General features: G+C 51.5%; 1 protein-coding gene across 1 annotated transcript in view; it reads left to right on the forward strand.

The window, feature by feature from the left end:
• Positions 1–23,811, forward strand: part of PLXNA2 (plexin A2) — a 207,888-nt gene that overhangs the window by 97,549 nt on the left and 86,528 nt on the right. The window lies entirely within an intron of this gene.

Raw genomic sequence — 23,811 nt, forward strand, 5'->3', positions numbered from 1 at the left:
GTGAGCGATCACGAGGTGCCTCCCAGCTCATGAGTGTTTGTCATTCCCAAAATACCCTGCAAAGATTCCAGGTGTACTCAGCGAGCAACACCTTGCCCAGAGTCCTCTTGTCCTCTTTTTTTTTTTTTTTTTTAATGTAAGAATTCTGAATCCCCGGATGAGAGAAGAGGGGAGGGAGGAAGGAAGAGACAAATGGGCACATGATGGCATTAAGGGAAGCAGTGAGGCAGCTCTAACTCAAAAACTGCTTCTTCAGAACAGATGACACTAATCATATGCAGATTGCATGCAAATTATATCTAGATCCTCTTGAACCCACCTGTCTTTTTGCCTTCTTTCGTATGACCCCTGCAGTTGAGGCATAAACTGCAGGTGCAGATGGGAATTTGGTGGAGCTGGAGGAGGCTTAGCCTAACCTACAGTGGGTAAGACAGTCTTGGAAATAAACAGTGATGTCGCATTCTAATAAAACAGCCCATGGGCCCTAACAAAGTCCCTTTCTGGGAATATATTTATCAGGAACAATGTGCTGGGGAAACATCAAAATGAATGGGACTTGGCTAGCTACCCTCAAGCTGCTTCCAATCTAGCAAGGGAGAGAGACAGGTAGGCAGTTATCTGTAACATCCCATTGAAGCCTGTCACTACTCTGTCTTTCCTTCCTGTTCTTCTCTGTTTATGGACATAAGGCTATTTCCTTTTTTTAAGATTTTATTTATTTATTCATGAGAGACACAGAGAGAGAGAGAGAGAGGCAAAGACACAGGCAGAGGGAGAAGCAGGCTCCATGCAGGGAGCCTGACGTGGGACTCGATCCCGGGTCTCCAGGATCGGGCCCTGGGCTGAAGGTGGCACTAAACCGCTGATCCACCCGGGCTGCCTATAAGGCTATTTCTTAAACAAAAACAGTAGATGCTCACCATGCAAATTCAGGCAATACACACAGAAAAGAAAATAGCAATGAGTCCCCAGACGGGACTACCCAAAATGTAACACCATGTTAACATTGGGTAAACACCATTCTAGACACTTCTGCAGGGCAATCCTCAGACAGAGGGATGGATGGACAGATGGCGGTCCAGATAGGTGGATAAAACGGTGGTCAGAGGGCTCCAACAGACCCATAACATAAGTGATATTTTCAGAACACGTTATGGGTGGCTGAGGACCAGGCAGGTAATTCTGGGTAAAAGCACTCACTTGGGTTTTCTGAGTCCGGTGCCGTGGAAGAGCACTGACAGCAAATAGAAGTGACCAGTGAGGACTTAGTGGAGCTGAGAAGATGCCAAGGCTCATATTTTGGCCGCATATCTGTTTCTCAAATGGGATGCTTTCTGAAATTACATTCAAAATGTGGCCAAAGGAGAGGGGCCTGATCCAAAGCTGGAGGCCAGTGAGTGGCCTTCGGGAACTCAGATGACCCGTTGAGATCATATCCGGTGTCACCTCCAAGAGCATCAGCCCTGGCTCAACCAAGTGTCCACACAGCTTATTTCTAGGTGTCCTGGCCTTTGTCCTCCTCTTCAGCCACAACCGTATGGTTCTTGTTATAATCTGCACCCAACAGGGAGGGGCTCGGGGGCAGCCAGTCACACTGAGCAGGTATGAGAAGAATTTGGGGTTAATACCATGGGGCTGTCTCCAATCAGGTGAGATATTAGTCCAGAGAGCTCCCCATGCCAGGTGGAGCTGTGATCCGTGGGCAGAGTCTGAGGGGGATTTGTGGCAGAGCTCTGAGACCTGTCACCCCGAGAGCTGCAAATCGTGTAGAAATGGGTAGCTAGGTGATTCCACCTGGGGCTGGGCGCAGGGATGAGGGCCAAGAACAGCTCAGGAGGCCCATCTGTCTCGGGCCAAGCAGCTCTGAGTACAGCTCGGACATGTTTCAAGAAACAATTTCGTGTGTGGGGATGAGGATGGAGTTGGTTGGCTTGGCTTCTAGTCCAGCGGTTGCTAAATCTGGAAGCATGACCCTCTCCCAGGTCTGGTTTCCTCCCTCGTGAAATAGAGGAGCTGCTTCAGGTACTAGGATTGTCCCTGAAGTCCAAAACTCTGATTTGGATCCCGTCTCAACATTTCACAGCCACGTGGCCTTAAACCAGTCACTTGGCCTCACTGTGCCTCTCAGGGGTCAAACGTGAGGCTCAGCAGAGGGGAGTTTCTTCCCTGCGGCCTCCCATGCCTCACAAACCCATGTCGTGGAGCTTCTGTATGGCCACTTCTGGCTCTCAGGCCTTTATGATTCTGGCTCAGGAGGGTGGTGACCATGAGTGATGATTAAGGGGAAATGAAGTGGTCGCGTGGCATAGCCGGTGTCCTCAGGATGAGCCCCAAGGTCTGTGTCCTAGTCCCAGCCCACCTCTAACTAGCTGGGTAGCCTGGACTTTTAGGTTCTCAGAGGTTCAGTTTCCTCCCTTTTAACCATATAGTTAATAAATCTAACTCTAGACTCCCTTTCATATTAAAGAGGACTGTCTAAGGTATGTCTTGGGACTGAGGCTCTTGTCCATCTCCAGAAGACCACACCAACACTACAGCAGACAGGCCTGAGGTTAGACCAAACGAAGAACTTTTGGAACAAGAGTTCTCTGAGGCCGTGGGTGCCCACAAGAACGTCTTCCCTGAAGGGTGGACACTGCGGAGAGGGTGGAAAGCCTGGTGGGTTATGGATAAGAGTATTCCTGTTTTGAGGCAGTGATTGAAGACTTCAGAGTTCCCTGAAAGACCTGAGACCTCAAAAGACATCATGGGAATGGGGCTTCCCATCACTTTATGATAAATCTCTGAGCAGCCTGCTGTCACCCTGGCCTTCACCTCTTGTCCCTACCTCTTGTCCCTCTGTCCCCTTCCTGCTTCCCTGGAACATGGCACCTGTTGCACCTTTGGCACCACGTGAGTGTAGAATCGAGCCTCTGGTCTCCAGTTCAGGCTAAGGAGGTTTGGTTTGCATCTCCCTACAGAGCTAGAACGATCCAGTCCAGCTCATTCATCCTCTCTCCCTCCCTCTCTCTCAGTTAATTACACGTAATTAAGAAATAGAACTAGTAAGAAGTGTTGGGTCGCTAGTGCCACTGCCTAACAAGCCGCTGTTAATGGACTGTTAATAGATCCAGGGCTGGCCAGTCCCAGGGGAACATTTGGGAACTGATTTCCCAATCCTGCTAATTGCCCAGGTGCCCCACGGACAGGATGCCTGGCTCTTCCTCAGAAAGTCCACCCCGGCTTCCTCAGCAGCAAATGGGCAGATGCGATGGGTGTGAATACACGTCCTCCCGTAGCCTCAGCGTCTAATGGAAGTCAGACAGCAAGGCCGGGGGAAAGTCAGGCTACGAGCCAAGGGCAAAACTGAGGGAGAAGATGAAAAGAAACTTGATAGCCCCAGTTTCCACCCAACTTGTCAGGTTGGCCACTCCCAGATAAAGAATATAACTCTGTACTCAACGTGGATGGGAAAGGGTATGGGTATGGAAGCAATTATTCTATTTTATACTTTAATTAGTTTGAATTAGCAGAGGGAATAGAGGCATAAAATGATCCAGCGAAGGGTGAAATGGAAAAAGGGAGTCACAGTGGAGAATGGCTCTGTGCAGGCTGGAAAGGGCCTTGGGAACAGCAGATTGGTTGGCGATGGGGGTGCAGGTGCGTGTTGGGCTGGTGGGGGCCTGGGACGCTGCTTTCTATTTGGGGGCCTGGGAAGCCACTATAGCACAGTGGCTAAGAGCTGGAGCCTGATAGACTAAACTCCATTTCACCCATGGCCACTTGCTAGGTGTACAGCGTTGCGATCTCAGGCCGCTAAACCTCAGGTTCTTCATCTGTATAATGGGCCGAGGGGTGGTAAGGGCGATGTCTGACACATAGTGCTTGTGGTGTGCGGTAGGATTATTATCATATTGCTGTCAGTCATATTATTAGAAGTTTTCTGGGACCCCGGAGAAGGCTAGAAGCCTGTCCTCTGAAATTATGGCTGGGACAGAGTTCCCAAGCCAAGCACCTCCAACCTGCCATTCCTGCTGCTCCCTCCCAAGGGACGGCTCAGAAGCCTGTGGCCTGGCCCAATGACAGCATCAGGCTAAGTCGCTCATAATCTGCTATTTATTTTTAAAATCCAGGAATGTGCCCAGCAGACTAAACAGTCCCGCTCTCCTTGATATAGGCAGAGGCAGCCCCGGGCCCAGATGTGAGGCCCCGGAGGCCAGTGTTGCAGGCATCTGTGGAGAGAAGGGAGGGGCACCCTGGGCACCGGTCAGGCCCCAGGCCCTCAGGGTCCTGCCTGGCTGCATGTGTGGACACCTGGCCAGAAAGGGGCTACCCAGGGGGGGCTTTTCATTTCTGGCCTCCCCAGGTAAGGAAACCAGGTGTCAAAAGATGGGGCTGCTGTTCTCCAAGTAATGAGCACTCAGACCCCAGTCCTAAGTGACCTTGTGTTGGTCTTGTCACTTATTGTTACCTAGCAAATCACTTCAAAATTCTGGGACATGAAACAACCATTTCAGGGGCACCTGGGTGGCTTAGTCAGTCAAGTGTCTGCCTTTGGCTCAGGTCATGATCCCGGGGTCCAGGGATCAAGCCGTGCATGGGGCTCTCTGCTCAGTAGGGAGCCTGCTTCTGTCTCTCCCTCTGCCCCTCACCCTGCCTGTGCTCTCTGTCTCTCTGTCTCTCTCTCTCAAATAAATAAATAAAATCTTAAAAAAAAAGATTTTAAAAAACCAACCATTTTATTATGTTCACAAACTATGTAAGTCAGGGACCCAAACGTGGTACATGGAAGGGGGCTTGTCTCTTTTCTACAACACAGATGACTTGGGGTGCTTGGAATTCTAGGGACTAGAATCATCTGGAAGCTTCTGTCTGGGAACTAGAAGGCTGGGCTCAGCTGAGACTGTTGACCAGAGCGCTTTAGACAAGGCCTTGCCGTGTGGCATGAGCCTTCCTCACAACACGGTGGCCTCGAGACGTCTTGAGCGTGGCAGGTCGTGGCAGACATAGCAGCTCAGGGCCCAGAGCGTGAGCATTCCCACAGAAAGGGTAGAATTATTGCCTTTTTGAAGCCACATTGCCTCCTCGCCTACCTTCCTCTTCACCTCTCTACCACCAATAACCTCAGGTGATTCTGATTCGGTGGCCCATGAGCATGCTTGGAGGAGACAAGGCTCAGGCAAGACAAATCCACGGTGTCCTGACCCCCGCCCCCCCCAGGTTCATGAAAACACAGACCATCAGAGCTGGCAAGAACCATAGGGATCACCCATCCTGACCCCACATGAGAGCAGGGAGGCCCAGAAGGCATCCCAGCAGGTTGGCTGCTCCTTCAGTGTCATGCAATGCCCGACACCCAAGTGTGGAGTCATCGGAGCTGGCTTGACTTCCCAAAACTCACAGGGACGTGCCAGAAGCTCGAAAGCCTACTGTTGATCTGCTGAAGGTTGCCTCGGTCCTAAATGCAGCTCACATTAACGTGGGCTCTGAAAGTGCTTCCGGCGAGCCTTTGAGGGAATCCATCAGGAGCGGGATCACACTGCCAGGAAATTGCCCAGACAGTGGCACACGGTTTTGAAGGGTTCTCCCTGCCCGTGTCTGTGCAGCAATATTACAGCAGCCCACTGGGGGCCCCGCCTTGGCTACGCGGGGCCGCGGTGACTTATCCCCTAGACAGGAAATGGACTTTTTAACTACCCCCGCCTTAAGTAATTCAAGAGAGTCAGAGCAAGAAAAACCTTGGCCTGGAGTTAATAGAAACAAAAGTCATTTGGAAAGACAGCAAAGCCATCCTTCTCTGAGGAGCTCGTGGGCAGGAGAGACCCCTTCCCTGGTCCTCGGTTCCCTGCCTCCGTGGAAGCTGTGTGCTGGGTGGGGAGGACGAACAGAGGGATGGGGTGGGGGGCACCCCTCCAGCCTGCCAGCCCAGAGCCTCCAGCCGCCTAACCAGAGAACCAATTTTGGTTTCCTTGGGTTTGGGGCAGGGCCTACCTACTGCAAACCTGGACCTCGCACCCCAAACAAGCATTTTCGAAGGGCCTATCTGGACTCCGAAGGAATAGTCTCCTACCTGCGTCCAGAGCCACTGAGCTGCTGGACCCCGAAGGCATCTGAGGGCTTGAGGAAGGAAAAGGAAAAAACGTGGGGAACCACACTTCCAGATGTTCCCTGCGCGTTTATTTGGACATCTCAGACTATTATTTTGATTGTGCACATTTGTTTAGTCCAGGCGATAAGGCTTCCCAGGGTGCGGGCAGAGCGTGCCAAGGTGTATTTTTACAAGGCACCGCGGGGCTCAGTGACGGGGGCCCCCCCTCTGCCGGGCCCGGAGCCTGGGCTGCGTGGCGGGGGGAGTTGAGGATGTGAGCAGGCTGGACTGCAGCGGAGCCTGAGGGGCTTTGGGGAGAATTATAGAGTTTGCGGATTAGGAAAGTGAGGATAAGCGAATTTCGGCTGCACTTTTGTTTTCCAATGTGTCACTTTCGATCCAAGTCTTTGATGCACATGTGTTTCTGGTTAAGGACACGGGACCCCAGTGTGGTCCAGGAGCTGAGCTGCTCGTATCGGTGCCTTTCCCAAGGAAGAGCAGAAGCCTGCCTCCTGGGGGACGGGGTGCCGCAAAAGGTGACCACCCCAAGCCTGGGTTTTGATTTTTCCTTCTTTCTCCCTCCCACGCCCCCCCCCCACCACCACCACCATTTCAAATGTTGGGGAACAAAGGCTGACACAGAGCTGATTCCCTGGCTATTAATATTCTCATTGGAACATTTTTATAATAAATATTTTCACATGAGAGAAAGGAAATGCAAACCCACCCTATTAATCAGACGCTTGGCTTGTTGTATTTAAGAGAGAAAACTCCAGCCTCTTATTTTAAAATCCTCTGGTTTGGAAAGAAATGATTGAACACAATGCCCAGGCTGGGAGAACTAGTGCCAAAAAAACTCATTTCTCTAAATGGGCAGGGGGGCTGGAGACTTTCTCTAATCCTTGGCAAGGGATTTGATTTCTCTTTCTAGGCAGGTAGACCTGAACACTGACACTCTGACTGCCCAGGATGATGTTCCTGTGACCGAGAGATGGGAAATCATAGCGTCTCGATACCCGCAGGAAACCCACCCCCCTTGTTTTAAAAGGCGAGGAGACTGACGCCCAGGGAGGGGTGTCACTACCTGGCGTCTTCCCCGGCATGACCAGGAGAAGCAGAATTAATCCTCATTAACCTGGTGCAGCTCAGCACTCTTTTCCCAACTTGACAACGGCCTCATGGGCACAGGCGAGAAAGAAAACTGGTTGCCTTTAAAGACTTTCAATTAAAAAAAAAAAAAATTAAAAATAACCTGGGCCCAAGGGAGTCACTGAAGATGTTCCCGAGGGTCAAATTAAAATAGGGAGAGATTTGCATGTCATTTGCATGCACAGACTCATTCACTCAACAGACCGTTAAGTGTCCACCATGTATAATGCATTGAGCTGTCCACGGACAAGCCATTTGCATATGCAGATGTGGCTAGGGCAGCCCTTGTAAGGAATAGTCCTAGTCGGGCCAAATGTTAGAAGCAGGGCTGCCTGAATAGGGGCACCCTCCTGATTGCTTTCTGCTCTTTTCAATGCAACAGCGGCCCTGGGCGCTGTGCTCTTGTGGAGCAATAAAGGAAATAGCATCCCTGCCCTCTGGGGGTCTCATTCTGGCGGAGGAGAAGGACCTGTAGATAAATCTCACTATAAAGTGAGCAGAGAGGTATGACGCGCTCAGCGTCATGCCAACCAGGGCGAGACCTGTCCTTGTCCTTCCCATCTTGGGGACGTCCGCACAGAGGTCTCAGTGTCTCTCTGACACAGCAGTTCAGAGCGGGCCGGACCTCAGAGATTAGTGAAGAGCAGCAGCCTTTTCTTTCTAGATGAGGACAGGAGTCCCGAGGGGGGACTTGACTCTTGAGAAGGGAAGGTCTGCTAGCCCGGAATGTGAGGAAGCGGATCGTGGGGGTGACGGGCTCTAGACTCGGCCTTCCTGCCAGGCCTCGAGTCCCGGCTCCACTGCGTACTGCTGTGTGGACCCTGGGCAAGTCGCTTTACCTCTCCGTGCTTCAGTGGCATCGTCTGTAAAATGGGCATCATTATGGCATCTGCTTGAGGATTCAATCAAATGGATTGATACATAAAAAGCTCTCTGCGAAGTGTCTGGCACACAGCACCTACCTGCTTAATAAATGTTGGTAGTCGTAATGATATGTTTACGATCGTGTCCGGGACGCCGTCGCCGGGCCCGGCCCTGCAGATCATGCTCTGCACAGAGCCACACCTGAAAAAGAAACGTAACCGCCTTGCCTCGCCTCTCAGCTCTACTCTATTTAAGATGTGTTGAAATCCAACTAACATTTAGGTTGTGTTTTTCTGGTTTTCGCTTACGAACATGACCTCAGCGAATCCCGCAATCCCATGGGAGAAGTAGTATTGTCCTTGCCTCTTTTAGAGATAGGAAAGAAGGGGAGGAGGGCGGGGGGTGGGGGGGAATGGGTGACGGGCACTGAGGGGGACACTTGACGGGATGAGCACTGGGTGTTTTTCTGTACGTTGGTAAATTGAACACCAATAAAAATTAATTTATTTATTAAAAAAAATAAAAAATAAAAATAAATAAATAAATAAAAAAAAGGAAAGCTGAAATTCAAGTCTGGCTAAGTAATTTGCCCAGAGCCACCCAGTTGGCTGAGAGCAGAGCTAGGACTCCACCCTACCCATCTGAAGCCAAACCCACCCCTCCAGCTTCTTGAGCTCACGCCCCCTGGCTGCCACCTGTGGGCGTGAGGCACCTGCCCTCCTGCTCGCTCTCCACCAGGTTCCAGATTAAGGGAAAGGCCTAGCAGTGGCTTCGAAGGCTTCAGGGAACCAGCACAGACTCGCAAGTCCTCATCTGACACCCCCAAGGGCACTGGAGCAGGGCCTTGTTTTGTTCACTAAACCAAAAAAGGAAGTAGAGCACTGCCCAGGGCCTTACATGGAGAGTCACCGGAGATGGCTCCGGTGGTCAGAGTGCATGGAGAGAAAGTGCCAGGCCTGGGGAAGGCAACTGCTGCTGTTTGGCCTGTGCAGGAGCCCATGCGCTCCATGTGGACTCCTTACAATGTTTGAAAGGCAGGTATCATCACCCCCCACCTGACACACGAGGAAGGCTCAGCAAAGGTTAAGGGACCAGAGCGAGACCCTTCATGGCACTCCTAGGAGGCCGGGCTGGGGTGGAGGTGCCTGTCTGTGTGGTCACAAAGCTCCTGAGCTACTGGCCCTCACCCCACCACCAAGGAGGCCTAGTGGGTGATGCCATGACTCCCTTGCACCCTCTCCACCCCCATCCACAGCTGGCCATCTTTGCGAGGAGAGCAGGTCCAGAACACATGAGGCCCCAGCACCACCCTCACTGGGGAGTTCTTGGGCTCTAGACGGCCTTCCGCGCTTGCCGCCTTGACTCATCCAGCCCCGCAGTGACGCCCCAGATCTCCGTAGCCTGCTTTTTCGCTCCTTCCCAGAGCTCTCTCGTGCTCCCCGTGTTGAGTTTCTGTAATTGAATGTGTTTTATTTAGACCATAACATTTAGTGCCACTTTGGATTTCCAATTAGGCTTCAATCAAACGCCGAGAGTCTGATTCGTTTTGTTGTTTTGATCAACACAAAAGATGGCAACATCAGAGGAGCCGTCGTGAAAAGTTATTTCCATGCACTGATGAGTAGGACAGTTGCTATGATGTGAAGATTCAGCTTCGGAGGTGCCAGGAGATGCACCGGGCGCCCGCGAAGGGGGGAGGGAGGAAAGGGAAATTCTGTGAACCCTTCCACGGAGCACAGTGTGAAGTTCTGAGGCGCACAGCCCATTCTCCACGTGCCTCCCCCTTGCCCACAGAGAAGGTAGGACGTGGGTGCTGGGTGTTAGGCTACTTGCTGAGGCTCCTTCACCTGTGGGCTGGGGTCCTGGGTGCCCGTGCAGGGGAAAAGGGAGCTAGGTCCCACTCCTGCTGGCTGTTTGTACAAATGGCTCAGGCCTTTTATACAGGAGATGTTCCATGAACATGGGGGTCCCATGAGATGGGAAGCTGACCTCGGGTTGCTTGAGGATCAGCCTGGGCTGTGCTCACTGCGGGGGGAAAGCAGTTCTGTGCTCCTTCTCCTCTGGCCTGCTCGTTTCCAGAGCCCCACTTGCCTGCATTTTCCAAGCTGGCCCTTTGATCTTTCTGTAGCCTGCCCAGCTCAGGGACCCCAAGTCCCGAGTTCATGGTTTGCACTGCCCCATGGTTAAATTTCCCAGAGCCTTTGCCACTCTGCAAGAAGCAACCTCACTCCCCCTCCTGGTTATTCCCACTCCCGCTTCTTCAAACAGGTTGGGGTTTGAAATGCGCAGCAGGTGAAGGTGTGTCATCGGCTGTTGGTGGCCTAGCAAACAGTCTGGGTTCAGCCTCTGTCCCTCAAGTAATATTTAATGAGAAGAGGGAGATGGGCAGACATGAGAGTCGAGCAGAAGGAAGATTGGAAAGAGAAAAATGAACAGAGCGGAGAATGCCGTCTTAGTTAACCACTCAGCTTCCGAGCAATTTATCAAACAACCTTTGAGAACCTATTGTGAGCACAGAGTTCATCCTGACAAAAACCACACATATGCCAGGGAAACAGGAGTGTGATACAGTATGCAGAGTGCTGGGGATGCCTGACAGGTGCTACCCAACAGTCTGAGTCAAGGAAGGCTTCCTGGAGGAGGTGTTGTTCTAGGTGACTCATGAAAGGAGAGGAGCTCACCAAGTGGAGCAAAAGGCAAAGGAGGATTTCTCAAGTGAAGGAAAGCACAGCGGCATGAATGAGGTCAGCGTATTCAGGGACTGGTCCCCCCAATTTGTTATTGTTGGGGCTGAAGGAAGGCAAGGGTTAGGAGGTTTCAGTCCTCAAAGAATATCCGTGGCACACAGGCAGCGAGCGGACGTTAGGTGGACACAAGCTGCCTGCCACAGCCCTTGGGAGAACCTCTCACGCACCAAGCACCCAGTGTCTTAATAAACACTTGCTGAAGGTTAGGAAGAGAGGGCGAGGAAGACGGGAGACAAGAAAAGAGACAGCATGTGGAAAGGAGACACTGAAGGATAATGCAAAGAGCTCACCTCTGGGGACAGATCGGCCCGTGTTCAAATCTTGGCTCTGCTGTTCTTCGGCAGGGCCTGGCTCATCCTCTCTAAGCCTCAGGTTTCTTTTCTTTTCTTTTCTTTTTTTCTCTCTTTTTTTTTTCTTCAAAGATTCTATCTACCCAATTCATGAGAGACACAGAGAGAGAGGCCCAGACACAGGCAGACGGAGAAGCAGGCTCCCTGCGCGGAGCCCGATGCAGGACTCGATCCCAGGACCCCGGGATCACACCCTGAGCTAAAGGCAGATGCTCAACCACTGCGCCACCCAGGCGCCCCTAAGCCTCCGTTTTCTTCTCTAAAGTGAGGGACGCAGTAAGACCTGCCTTATTAGGGCTGCTGAGCTGAAGGGACAGGTCCCTGCAAAGTGGCTGGGACAGAGCAAGAGCCAAACCCTGCAGGCAGCCCCAGCTCCACCCTCTTCCTGCTCCCCGGTTAACTCACCAGCTCCCTGGTTCACTGCCACTGAGCCCCCCATAACTAACACGTTGCTCATTTTTCTTCCTTAAGTCATCTGCCAGTTGCATCTATTTCTAGCCTCTGTCTTAGGAGACAAGAATAAGGAAGGGAAACAGATAACTGCAGAGGCTCATTTGCCAATTGTCAGCTCCTGCCGTCAGCAGAGCTCGCTGCCTGCTTCTCCCTGGGTGCCTGAAAAAATCACTGTGACCTTTTATTTACTGGTTGATCTAGTCAGCTCAGGTCTCTCCGCCTCCTCCCTCCCCTCCAGCCCACCCTCCACCAGCCCAGTGCCGGCTTCCTGCCTCCTGTGCCCCCCATCCCACTGCGGGGTGGGCATGCTCTGCTGGTCTCTCCGAGCCTCCCTGGCTTCATGATCAGATTCTTAAAAACCTGTGGGCACAGACAAGACGGGGGGAAGCAGAATGACCCATCTTTTCTGCTCCGTGCATCCACCAGGGGCGATTTTTGCCGCTGATCCTCTTCCGCAGGCCTCCTCTTCATTCCCATTTCACCAGGGAGCCAAAGTGAGGTAGGTTTAGGCCAGCAAGTGACACGCCCCGGAGGGAGTGACTCCGTGAGTCGCAGAAGTCCCTCCCAGGCCCCCACCCACATTTTGCCCTGTGAGCTTTATCAGGCATGTCCTCTTGCATCCCCTTTCCCCAAAACCCTGGCCTCTCCTTGCACCTCTTCTGGCCGCTGGCCTATGTTGGCCAGTGGCTGTTTCTGTTTTTCTTTCTTTGCCTCCCTCGGCCCAGCCATGCCTTCACCTGTGGCCCTTCGGAGCCAATTGGGCTGAGGGGTGCAGCCCTGGGGATGTGGGGGTGGAAGTTGAGGGTGGCGACAACCAGGGTGGCGACAAGGAGACCGACACAGCTAACAAGTGGGTGCTGACAAGAAGACATTCCGCAGAGGTCCCAGGAGGAATGAGACGGGCAGAACCAAACTGCCTGTGCCTTGCTGAACTGCAAGAGTTAACCGTGTGTACAGCGTGTGTGTGTGTGTGTGTGTGTGTGTGTGTTCACACAGATATGTCCGTGTATCATAAACACCTAGACTGGCTTCCAAAAAATGTACCCAAGGTAGAGTATGGCTTTCTCACTCCATCACCGTCAGGCCATCTGCCGTGGGGGTCCCAGCCTTCCCTGCCCATCTCAGAGCTGGCCGGCCGCAAGCCTCTCTCAAATTTCGGGAAAGGAATTTTAAAAGCCTCTTGTGCAAGTCAGCTCCCTGCTTTCCAAGCTCTCTTCTTGGCCCTTGCTGTCAGCATCAATTTTCTGCAGGGAGTGATTTAACCTTCATTTATTCATTAATTCTTTTTTCCCTTTAACTTCATTAGGTAAGATTTATAAAGGTGCTGAATTGGAAAGGTCACCTGTCCCTGGGCCCAGGACATAGTGTGCCTGCATCCCTTCTCATGAGCTTCCTTCCAGGAGCGCTCTGGAGGTAGGGAGAGGAGGCGAGTAGCAGAGGAGAAAGTCAAAGCCGAGCCCGTGGCTCCCGGGGAAGGCAGGGCAGGCGAGGGGGATCCAGGTGCTCCGAACACCCTCTGCGTTACCTGCTTGCTGCTGGGAGGCCCGGCGGCAGCAGGGAAGCACAGGCTCCGTTAAGAACCTCTGCAGTCCCGGCCCCAGCTCTTACTACATTGACCTTTGTCAAATTTACCTAATCTAAGCCCTCAGTTTCCTCTTAGATAAATTGTCAATAACCATAGACTCTACTTTATCGGGTTGTTGCGGGGATTGAACTGGCGATGTACATGGAACGATGAGCTCGGTACCCGGCACACAGCAAACATTCAGTAAGTAGTAGCTTTTTAAAAAGATCTTTAAAAAATAAATAAATAAATAAATAAATAAATAAATAAATAAATAAATAAAAAGATCTTTAATCATCCCAGCCGAACCCTGGCAGTATTGGGCAATCCTTAGCTCACTAACCGCTAGAGACTGGCTCACGAGGAGTCTGATTTCTCCAAGAAAAGCAGGCCACATAGTCCATGATTGATCCCAGCTCCAGAACCACAGGAAAAGCCTAAGCTCCTAGAGGAGCCAGGAAAAACCAAGCCACCGCTTGGTTCAAGATTGCTTCCTGAGGCCCCAAGATTTCTGCAGGGAGCCAGGCTAAGCCGGCATCCTGCTCTCAGCCGTGGCCTGGCCATGCTCGCTGCCTGGCCCACCCAGTGGTTGTCCATAGTCACGGGCCTTTCCCAAGCCTCTGAGACCTGCTGGGTTCAGCCTTCGGCCATCTCATGTCAAGGACTTTCTCATTAACAGCCTCCCTACGTGAAGGAAAAACAGACGATAGGCTAAAGTACCATGCAGGTGTTTTGAACTTGTAGAAAGCTAGGAGTGTCCACTTGCTGCCACCTCCGTGTGTCCTTGCTCCTTATGCCCCCAACAGAACTCAGAAGCATCCCAGTTCACTCCAATCAGAATGAATTCAGCTCTCGGAGCTTCTTTAACTTCATGGTAAAAGTGACAAGATCTAATAAATATCTGGCGTCTCCCCCATTAGGCTCTAAGCTTCTAGGAGACCAGATGCAGGTCAGAGGTACCCTGTCCCCTCCTAAGTATCTGGCGTCTCCCCCATTAGGCTCTAAGCTTCTAGGAGACCAGATGCAGTACCCTGTCCCCTCCCAGCTCCGACTGTATACTCAATCAGTGTGTGAGAAAACAATTTTAATAAGAAAGCGTGGAGGAAAGCCGGCAGGCAAACCCATTCTGTGGGCCAAGCTGAGAATATTGGGTTTGAATATGATCACAGAGGATTACAAGAATCAATTTTATTTTATCACATATTCTTAGAATCAGGGCCTCTGGAATGCAACATGCAAATGTATGCTCAGAGTGCAGATTGGAGCAGGCCCAGGTTAATGGAGAAAATTCTAGCCACCCTCACTTGGTTCCAGAGTCCCTTTCCCCTCACCTGGGATCACCTGTTTGTTTGCACTGAGACGGTAATTTGCAACAGAGGAAAGGAGCACTGGGGCTGCAAAGATGTGCCCAGCGCCTCCTCTGGGCCAGCTGGGACGCAGAGCAGCGCTGAGGGCCGGCCAAGGGCAAGGGGCCTTCTGAACAGTAGCCTCGGGAGACTTATAGTGCGAGCCTGGTCCCAGGGCCACCGGTCCTCCTTGGTATGCAAATCACCTCACATGTATGATATTAGTTCTGTCCTCACGCTCCTGGACTTAATGAGATTCTCCGGGCACTGTTAATAAACAATGCTTGACCTTTTTAGAGTGGCAGCATTGTGTCATTTTATTTCGCCGACGAGGGCCCTACACACCGGGCCATTTGGTATAGTTATTGTGCCATTTTCAAGTGAATTCAGTTCTGAGAATGAGCCCTGTGACCCTCACGGTACCCACTGGGATCACTGGAGACACTACGATCACTGAATAGCCCCGAGAGGAAGTGACCAGTAATCATACCTGAACTTCAGGGCATTCCTCATGAGCTGGGTCCTTCCAGCTCGCAGCCACCACGCCTGGCGTCTCAGGGCGCCGTCACTCCTCGCACCGCCTCGGCCTGCCTGGGGACAGTTTCCTGTCCCAGTGATGCAAGCTAAGTCAGTACTAGGAATTTGTAGGGAAGAATGAAGGCCTCACTTGACCCTCTCTCGTTGGGCTCGTGATCGCATAAGTATCCATCAGTGGTGTACTTGTCTAGTTCCATTTTTTTTAAAAGATAGATTTATTTATTTATTCAGGAGAGACACACACACAGAGAGAGAGAGAGAGAGGCAGAGACACAGGCAGAGGGAGAAGCAGGCTCCTCGCAAGGAGCCCGATGCAGGACTCGATCCCAGATCCCGGGATCACGACCTGAGCCGCGGGCAGGTGCCAACCGCTGAGCCACCCAGGTGTCCCTAGTCTAGTTCCATTTTGCATGAAGTTCGGTTGCTTTTCCGGTGGCCCTAGACTAACATCTAGTGGCCACGGGGTAACGGTGGTCGGCACAGTACGGGCAGGGAAGCCGCACACACAACTCGGTGTTTAAATGTTCTCCATCTGTAGGGTCAGCGGGACAGAGCAGATAGTGCTCTGTCATTCCTGAAACTCTCAGAATAGTGGCCCCTCAGGGGACACCCCTCACTTCAGTGATGGAGCAAAGGTGATTGACGTTTTCCTGAGTCCAGTGACGAGCCTGGTCCTTCTCAGTCCGGCTCACAAGCCCTCCCTTCCTCAGGGACGGCCTTTGGCTCGGGGGTGTCACTTTCCAGCATCCTAAGGCTACAGTCTTGAATGTATAAAAATTACTTTAAACGTAAACAATGACAGATAACCATTAGAGGAGAGTCATCCTTTTACACTGTAAAAATAGAGTTGGGAATTGTCACTTTTAAGAGATAAGAGAGAGACATATGTGCGGAATACCAAGAGACTCTCATTTGCCTCTTAACATTAAATCTAAATCATAAAACCATAGGCGAGAGAGCCTTACATTTGGATCTTATTTTGTTTTCCTGTGTTCGTGAGAAGCATATGGAAGGCGCCAAACACATACACTCGAAAAACATATCATTTCCCTGCACTTTGGTTCCCCCGATGGTAAAAATGAAGGAAGACTCCAACTGGCCGGCCTCTGGGTGTCTGACTTAGTGGCCGACCTTGGCTCGATGAGCTTTCTCAGGGTCAACTATTGGACAGTTGCCATTAGGACACTTGCTTGTGTGTGGGTATGTGAAGCCCCCTGCCTTCACCTTTTTTGGCTCTGAATTAAGAGATGTAAGAAGTCACTAAAATGTGCCACAACGTGGACAAACCTTGCGAACATGCTGCTGAGGGAAAGAAGCCAGCCACGAAACACCACATCGCGTCTGCTTCTATTTATGGGAAACGTCCAGACTGGGAAATCCATAGAGACCAAGTCGACTGGTGGTGGGTTGCCCAGGCCTGGAGCAGGAGCGGGTGTCCGGGAGGTGGGAGAGGGGGCAGGCAGGGGGGGTGGCTGCTAATGGATATGGGGTTTCTTTCTGGGGTGATGAAAATGTTCTCCAATCGCTGGTGGCAATGGTTGTATGGTTCTGTGAATCTACCAAACACCATTGAATGGTGCACACTTCAAGTGGGTGAATCCTATGAAATGATGAATTATTGTTTTATGAATTATATCTCCATAAAGCTGTTATTGGAAAAAAATGTTAGGAAGGCTGGGCTGTAATTGTGTGGCTACGACTCACCCTCACCTTCCCCTGGTAACCGCCACCCAGGAGGGCACGGGCAGCCCACCAGGGATGATGCCCGGGTGTAGCATCCAAGAGGTGTGCCATCCTTCTTCCCATTTTCTTATCCTTTCCCCATCTTCTCCCTGCTGTGCCCCTGCCTCAGTTTCCTGCTCTTCGTATTCTTTCCATCTCCCTTCCCTTTTTGCCTTCTTCCTCTACTGATCCCACCAGCCAATTGGCCCTCCTTCCCCCCAGGAGGCTGAAAAGGGGAGGCAACAAAGCGATAACAGTGAGACTTAATCATAACCGTAACAATAAATTATTAATATTATTATAAGTTATTATCAGAGCTGTCCAGGACTTCATTTAATCTCTACAACATCCCTATTAGGGGGATAATTATCTGCGTTTTATAGATGAAGAAACTGAAATCAAACAAGCAGAGGAACATGCCCAAGCTTGTCAGGAGCGAAACCAGAATTCAAGCCCAGGTCTTTCTGGCCTCCGAGTCTATTCTTCGAAGCATGATAAGACCTCAAATATGACGTCGGGCTTCGTTATTTATTGATGAATCACAATAGAAGTAATTTGATGGGGTTCCGAACTCCAGTGTCTAAGATCTCATCTGTTGGTCGGATATTTATGGCCATTAATGGATGGTATCTGTGCGGCTCTTCCATTCATTATGGTTTTCATTAAGACTCTAATCCTGTTTAGAAGTCTGTTTGTCATTTTTAACTCCCCTGTTTAATCTTGGGCGGCCCTAATCCTTCTTCACTACAAACCCGACGGAGACAGCTCCTGATGGCTCTTCCTACCCACAGTTGTGTGCGGGCGGGCGCAGAAGTGGGGTAGGAACGGCGGCGCCTTACGAGCGCGTGTGACATGAATGTGTGGATGGAGCGGAGTGTCGGCGTGAGTGTGCGTGTGTCAGTGTGCTGCTGTGGAATGTGCGCGTGTGGTAGGAATGCGTGTTTGTGTTCACGAGTCTGTTTGCATAAGAGCACGAGTTTGTGGAATGATGGGCCCTCAGCGTGTGTGTGTGTGTGTGTGTGTGTGTGTGTGTGTGAGAGAGAGAGAGAGAGAGAGACATAGTATTTTTTTTTTTTCAGAAGCGCAGGAATTCTTGAGTTGAGGCCCGGCCATTTGTTCCAAAGCACAGGGACCGCCTGCCCCTTTGCATTCAGTACATATAAGCCCCCCGACCCGAGGTGAGAGGCTGTAGGGAGTCAGGAAGGGGGTGAAGGGCCCACCCCAGAGACGATCTCAGAAGTTGGAGGCACTCCTGTCCCTCATCTGGACCTTGAGGCTCCCCTGCAATGAAAATCTCCCTCCCCTGGCCTTGCTGGTTTATAGCAAACCTCTTCCAGTGGGCTTGCTTCCTTGAAGGGGGCCTAGAGTTGTTTTACTTTCTAGATTCTTATTTAAAATGTCTATTCCCAGTGGAACCAGTAAGAAAAGATATCTGAATGGGGCGTCCTTCTGGTCTCCTTCACGATCCCCAGAACACACCCCAAAGCTCATTCCCTCCTCCTTGCCTTGCCATCTTTTCCTGATCTTTTCCTGCTCGGGACTCTTCGCCCTGCCTTCCTTGAGTCCCACACTCTCTGTGGTGACTTCCCTGCTCCTCAGCCCACACTGGATTCCGACTTTCTTTGTGCCTCCCACCGACCCTCCCTGTCCCAGGAGGGCTTATAAGAGGCATCTATTTAACCCTTAAAAATATTCTATCTTTGGCTCAGCTAGGCTCAAACTCCAGTGGACCCACACCACACATTTTGACTCTCTGTTCCCCTGGAGACTTTTGGGCACCAGGGCTGCCAGATATGATGGTTCAGGTTGTGTACTGCACAACAGCATCAGGCTGAGGGGCAAGTGGGGGCTGAAACTGAGTCCTCGCTCATCTCCCCAGCCGCGCAGGGCCTAGAGGCGAGGACTTTTTCCAATTGCACACAAGTGCTGTACTGGCTAGAGGTGGCCCAGAGAGGGAGCTTCGGAGAGTTCAATGCTGTTGTCTGGAGGCCTCCAGTAGCAGCCAGAAGAATGTTTAATGAGGGCACGGAGAGGGCTGCCTCCCCTCCCTGGCCCCGCGTCCTCTTCTGCAAGGCCTTTACCCCCTCTCTGATTAATCCCATCGTGTTCTGATCACCACTTAACTCCGCTTGCCCTTGCCCCGGTCCAGCTTAATTTTCCCTTCTCAGTGTCTGCCTTTTAAGTATCCTAAATCTTGTTTTCACATCTTTGTTATGTCCTTCCAACTAGTTAGCAAGCTCTAGGAGGGCAGAGAGCGTGTTTCCATTTCCTTTGCTCTTGGGCACCCCTGTGACATCTATCCGAGGACTCCACCCTCAAGGGGGGCCAAATCAGTGTTGATACAACCGAGCCACCCGCTGAAGGAGAAACCAAAAGCTCTGTGCTCGGAGCTGGGGCATTGACCCCGTTCCCCAAACACCAGCTCAGCCAAGCGTCTCCGGAGACGTGAACACATCCACTCAGCCTCTCTCCAGGCCATGGACCGAGTTAACCGTGAAATGCCTGTAAGGATTAGAAGGTTCTGGAAAAGCTCAGCCTGTCTCATGGTCTCTCTCTAGGGTGACCCAAAGTGCTGGACGGGGAACTTAAGAAGTGGTCCCAGCCCTTCACCAGATTAACCTTTGGTTATCACTTGGTGAATGATAGATTAGATTTCTAGATGACAGCGGCCTGGCAGGGCCTAAAGCTGCACCCGTCTGGGCCCGTGTTTGGTTTGGATGACCGGCAGGCCCCCGTGAAGGCAGAGTGACCCAGGAAACGGGACGCTTAGCCAGTCTGTGACATCTTGGCTTGATTGTTTCCCCTATAGAATGATGGGTAAGGCTCCCCCGGTGGTGGGAGAAGTATCTCCTGCCTTTCCTTCCTGAAGACCTCCAACCCCGAGCCCTTGGCCGACCCCCTTCACTTCCATCTCCACCTTTCAGCATCAATGCCCTCCTGCCCCCCCGGGCCTCCTCAACACACTGTCACACTCCAAAATAAAGCATTCAGGCAGTCACTAAATAGCAGTATTGATGCTCCATCCCCACATGCCCTGAAATGATAATGCATCACCCGTGGTGCGCATCCAGACGGAGCCAGATTACGCTCAGGTGGTTAAAAGTCCAGGTCTAATTAGAGTTCCAGGGAATCAAGCCATTGTATTATTAATGATTCTCCAGCAATGTTCTGATTAAAACAGTAATTTTAATAAGCACAGCTCGATGCTAAGTGTTCACTGAGCACCTAATTACATCAGTTATAACTCCAAAATTATTTAAAATTCCCCCTTTTTTTTTTTTCTTTCCAGCAGACCCGGCATGCACTAAATAAAATAGAGACTCAGACAACTTGGTGATTATTTGCTCTAATTAATTTCCTAAGCACCTGTTTAAAAAAAAATTTTTTTTTAAAAAAAGGAAAAGAATCTTTTGTTTCTCTTCCATTTCCCCAAGTTCCCCTCCACCCCTTTCGATCCCCGGCGGCTCCGGTGACATTGGTTACATCCGAGGCAGCCGTTGAAGGAGGCCAGGAATAGAAAGCAGCGAGGGAAGTAAAGATTCAAACATTCCCCGCCACCGCCCTCCAGACAAGGGGGGGCTGCAGAGCTGTAATCCCCATCGATTGGGAGACAGGAGCACCCAGAGGGCTTCTCACCAGGAGCCAGGCCTCACGACCCCCTTGTCTTCATTAGACCAGCTTGGAATGTGGCATGTAATGATTGTGCTCGCATCCCCTGAGGCCTCCAGGGGCGGGGCGGGGGGGGGGGGGCGGGGGAGGCAGTTCTCAAGTTCTTTTGACCCATGAACCACTGGAGTTGGAAAAGAGACCGCACCCCTGTACATTCCCTGGAAGGACACCAGGGCCCGGGAAGGAACAGTCAGCTGAACCCTCTGCACGTCGATGCCCAGAGGTTTCTTTTTTATTTAAAATCATGTTATCAGTAAGTCATCAATCTGTCCTTGGCAGTAACACAGATGTGTGCCACCAGCCAGATCCCGAACCATGCAGGGTCGGGGCTCCCACTTCGTGTGACCGTCATGAAAACGTGCAGTTAGGAACGGTGGTCCTTAGCATTCCCATGCCCACCGGCACACTGGGGGATGGCACCAAGACGCCGCTTTATTTTGCCTCCCACAGTCCCTTTGCCTCTGTCTCCAGGACCTGCTGGAGGCTCCTCAGCTCGCTCTTGAATCATAATGCCAAGGCTTTCAAGTCTCAACCAGTCTCAATCCAGAGTTATAATGTCCAGTTCCAGACCAGAATTAAAGTTCTGGAAGCCTTGACCGCAGCTCAGCTGTCCCCCGTCCTCCAGCCTGGGCCTCCTGCCTGCTCCCCTCTTGGAGCCAAGAGGGATGTTTCTGCTCTTTTTGTCATTTATCCTTGCCCCACCCCGAATGTTGTCGTTGACCCCTTCAAGGAAGGTGGAGAGGGAGGGTCAGAGAGACCCTTTTGCAACTTGAACTGGAATTGTCACAAGATCGCCTTCTGCTCTCTGAGCTGGCTAACAGCTCTGACTCTCTTGGGGCGAGGTCCTTCGTGGGCCCTTGAACACCCCTCTGCTGAGCTTCTCTGGCTGCACATCCCATAAGTTGGGCAGTGTTTCCTGCCTTCTGCTCTCAGGCCTTATTTTCCAGCTCTTCCTTCCACATAGAACCCACCTCCATGGGTTTCTTCTCTTGGACAGGTCATCAGAGGTGTCCAGGCCACTGTCCTTCCTGAGGTGTCCACAGCTGGATCTGGTCCAAGGAAGCACTTGCACGTCCTTGGCCTGCCATGGGGTAGGAGTGCTCAGTGACTCCCCAGGGTCCTGCCTTCACTCTGCTTCCTAAGAGCTCCTCAGCAGCTGAGTCTCTGGATTTCCTGCCTTCTGGATTTCCCCATCCACTCTCTCCCCTATAGTCCAGGGCATGTGTCTCCAGCTTTCCAAGTGGGCCTATTAAGGGGTGGCTAGGTCACAGCATTCCGAGGGCTTCCTCCAAACATCTCACAAAATGTCCTCCTTTTCATTCCTCAGTCCTTGTATTTCTTTGATCTCGGGACAGGGACCCAAGATAAAGGGCAGAAAAATCTTGAAAAATCTACTCTGAAAAGATTTGTGTGACAGCCTGCCGTCTTAGTGAGCATGCGGCATTCGTTATAACTTGGTGCTTCGCCGGCTGGATGCTTTAATTTTGATATTTGATCATATTTACAGAAATGGAAACTGAGGCTCAGAGAGGTTAAGTGGTTCAGCCAGCACAGCTGAGTACAGGGCGATGCTGAGCCAAGTTCTTCTAACTCAGTCATGTCCTCTCCATGACACGACGCACCTCTGCTGGGTTATAAACTAAAAGTCTATTTAAAAAGAACACACACACACACACACACACACGCAAAAACCCTTCACATCACCTAATGGATCCCAGCAAAATGCCAGGGGCGTCAGCCACACCTAGAGAACCTTCACATAGTTCTTAGTACATTTACTTAAGAAGCTTAAAATAAAACCTGGATCACTGGGCAAGTGTGATTAGCTTCTCAGCAGGTATTTATAGACCTATTTTGTGTAAGAAAGTGAAGTTGGAGCATACAGGGATATCTCATACCAAGAAGTAAAAAGCAGAGCCCCGTGAGTAACCTAAAAAAGATAGAGCCCTAAGAAGAGTTTACAAAGTGCATTAGAGTCCTGCCAGCTGGACAGGTAGTCAGATTCTAAATTCAGCAGGAGACGTCATAGAGGTTGATCAAGGAAGGCTGCATGGAAGAGGAGCAGCCCAGGGATTTGCACATGAGCAGGAGACGGGAGGCCATTCTGATTAGCAGGAATGTGTGAGCAAAGGGGGCCGTCCAGAGCACCAGAGGCCACTGTGCCCAGGGTGGGGGTTGACACCGGCAGAAGGAGTCTAGAGTGGACATGTCAGCATGGTGGGAGGAACAGAAGTCAAAAGGCTCAACTATCAGGATGGGGTGGGGGTAGTGCATTTGGACTATAAACATTATCCAACATTTTTGAAAAAAAAATTTTTTTTTGTTATTATTTGGGTTTTTTTCAGCTGAGGGCATCATTTTAAAACCATTGCCTCCTGGAAGCTTCCGTGATTTTTCCCTTTGCTCCTGTAGCTGTGCTACGTCTCGGTCATGGTGCTAATATTTCATTATAATTTGGGGGGCTTATCTGTTTTCCTGTCCACACTCGGAGTACCTGAGGATTAGAGCCTCGTCTGCTCAGCCTTTGAACTTCATGCCCATGCAGCATACGTAGCGTGTGCGTGGTACGTACCTGTGAATAACAGGTAACCCCTGTAAGCCAGGCACCAGCCTAACGGTTTCCTAACCCGGGCCACCCTTTGTGCCTGCGAGACAATTAGGTGTAGAGGTTTGGAGCACGGGCTCTGCAGCCCGTCTGACTGGGCTCGAATCCCAGCGCTGCAACTTGCCGGCTGTGTGACCGGAAATGAATTTACTGAGACTCCCCGCGCCTCTGTTTCTCGCTCATCTGCAGACGGCGAGTCTTATATAAATAATGCTGTTATTATCTCCACGGCACGAGTCAACCACTGAGGCTTACCTGAAGAAGGTGCCCGAGGTCACACAGCTCATCAGCGAGGGGGCTGGGATGCAGACCTGGGCGGTCTGACCCTAGGACCCGGGCCCTCAGCCTCTCTGAAGGGAAGGAGAAATGTGGGTGTGCAGGACACGTCTGCTGTGTGGAGAATAGAAGGGAGAGCCACGGGGCCTACAGCCGGGGCAGGTGCGGGGCGGGGGGCACCAGGGATGCTGTGACAGGGACAGGTGGGCGACACGTGGGGAAAGAAGAAACGCAGCATGTCTCCTTCTCCTCCTTTCTGCTCTGTTTCCACCACCCTGGCCTTCCACGATGTCGCCTCAGGTCACCTGTCCTGCCGGTTCCCTGGCTCTGACACTGCTCATTCCTGGAATCCTCTCTGCACCTCCTCTTGCCCAGTCTTTGCTCATGCTCTTCTCTCCTCGGGGGCTGTTCCTTCCTGCATCCCCGCCTCTCGAAAAATCACCGAGTTTCCAAGGCCCGCCG

The sequence above is a fragment of the Vulpes vulpes genome, chromosome 13 (assembly GCF_048418805.1).
Source record: "Vulpes vulpes isolate BD-2025 chromosome 13, VulVul3, whole genome shotgun sequence".
In the NCBI taxonomy this organism is placed as follows: domain Eukaryota; kingdom Metazoa; phylum Chordata; class Mammalia; order Carnivora; family Canidae; genus Vulpes; species Vulpes vulpes.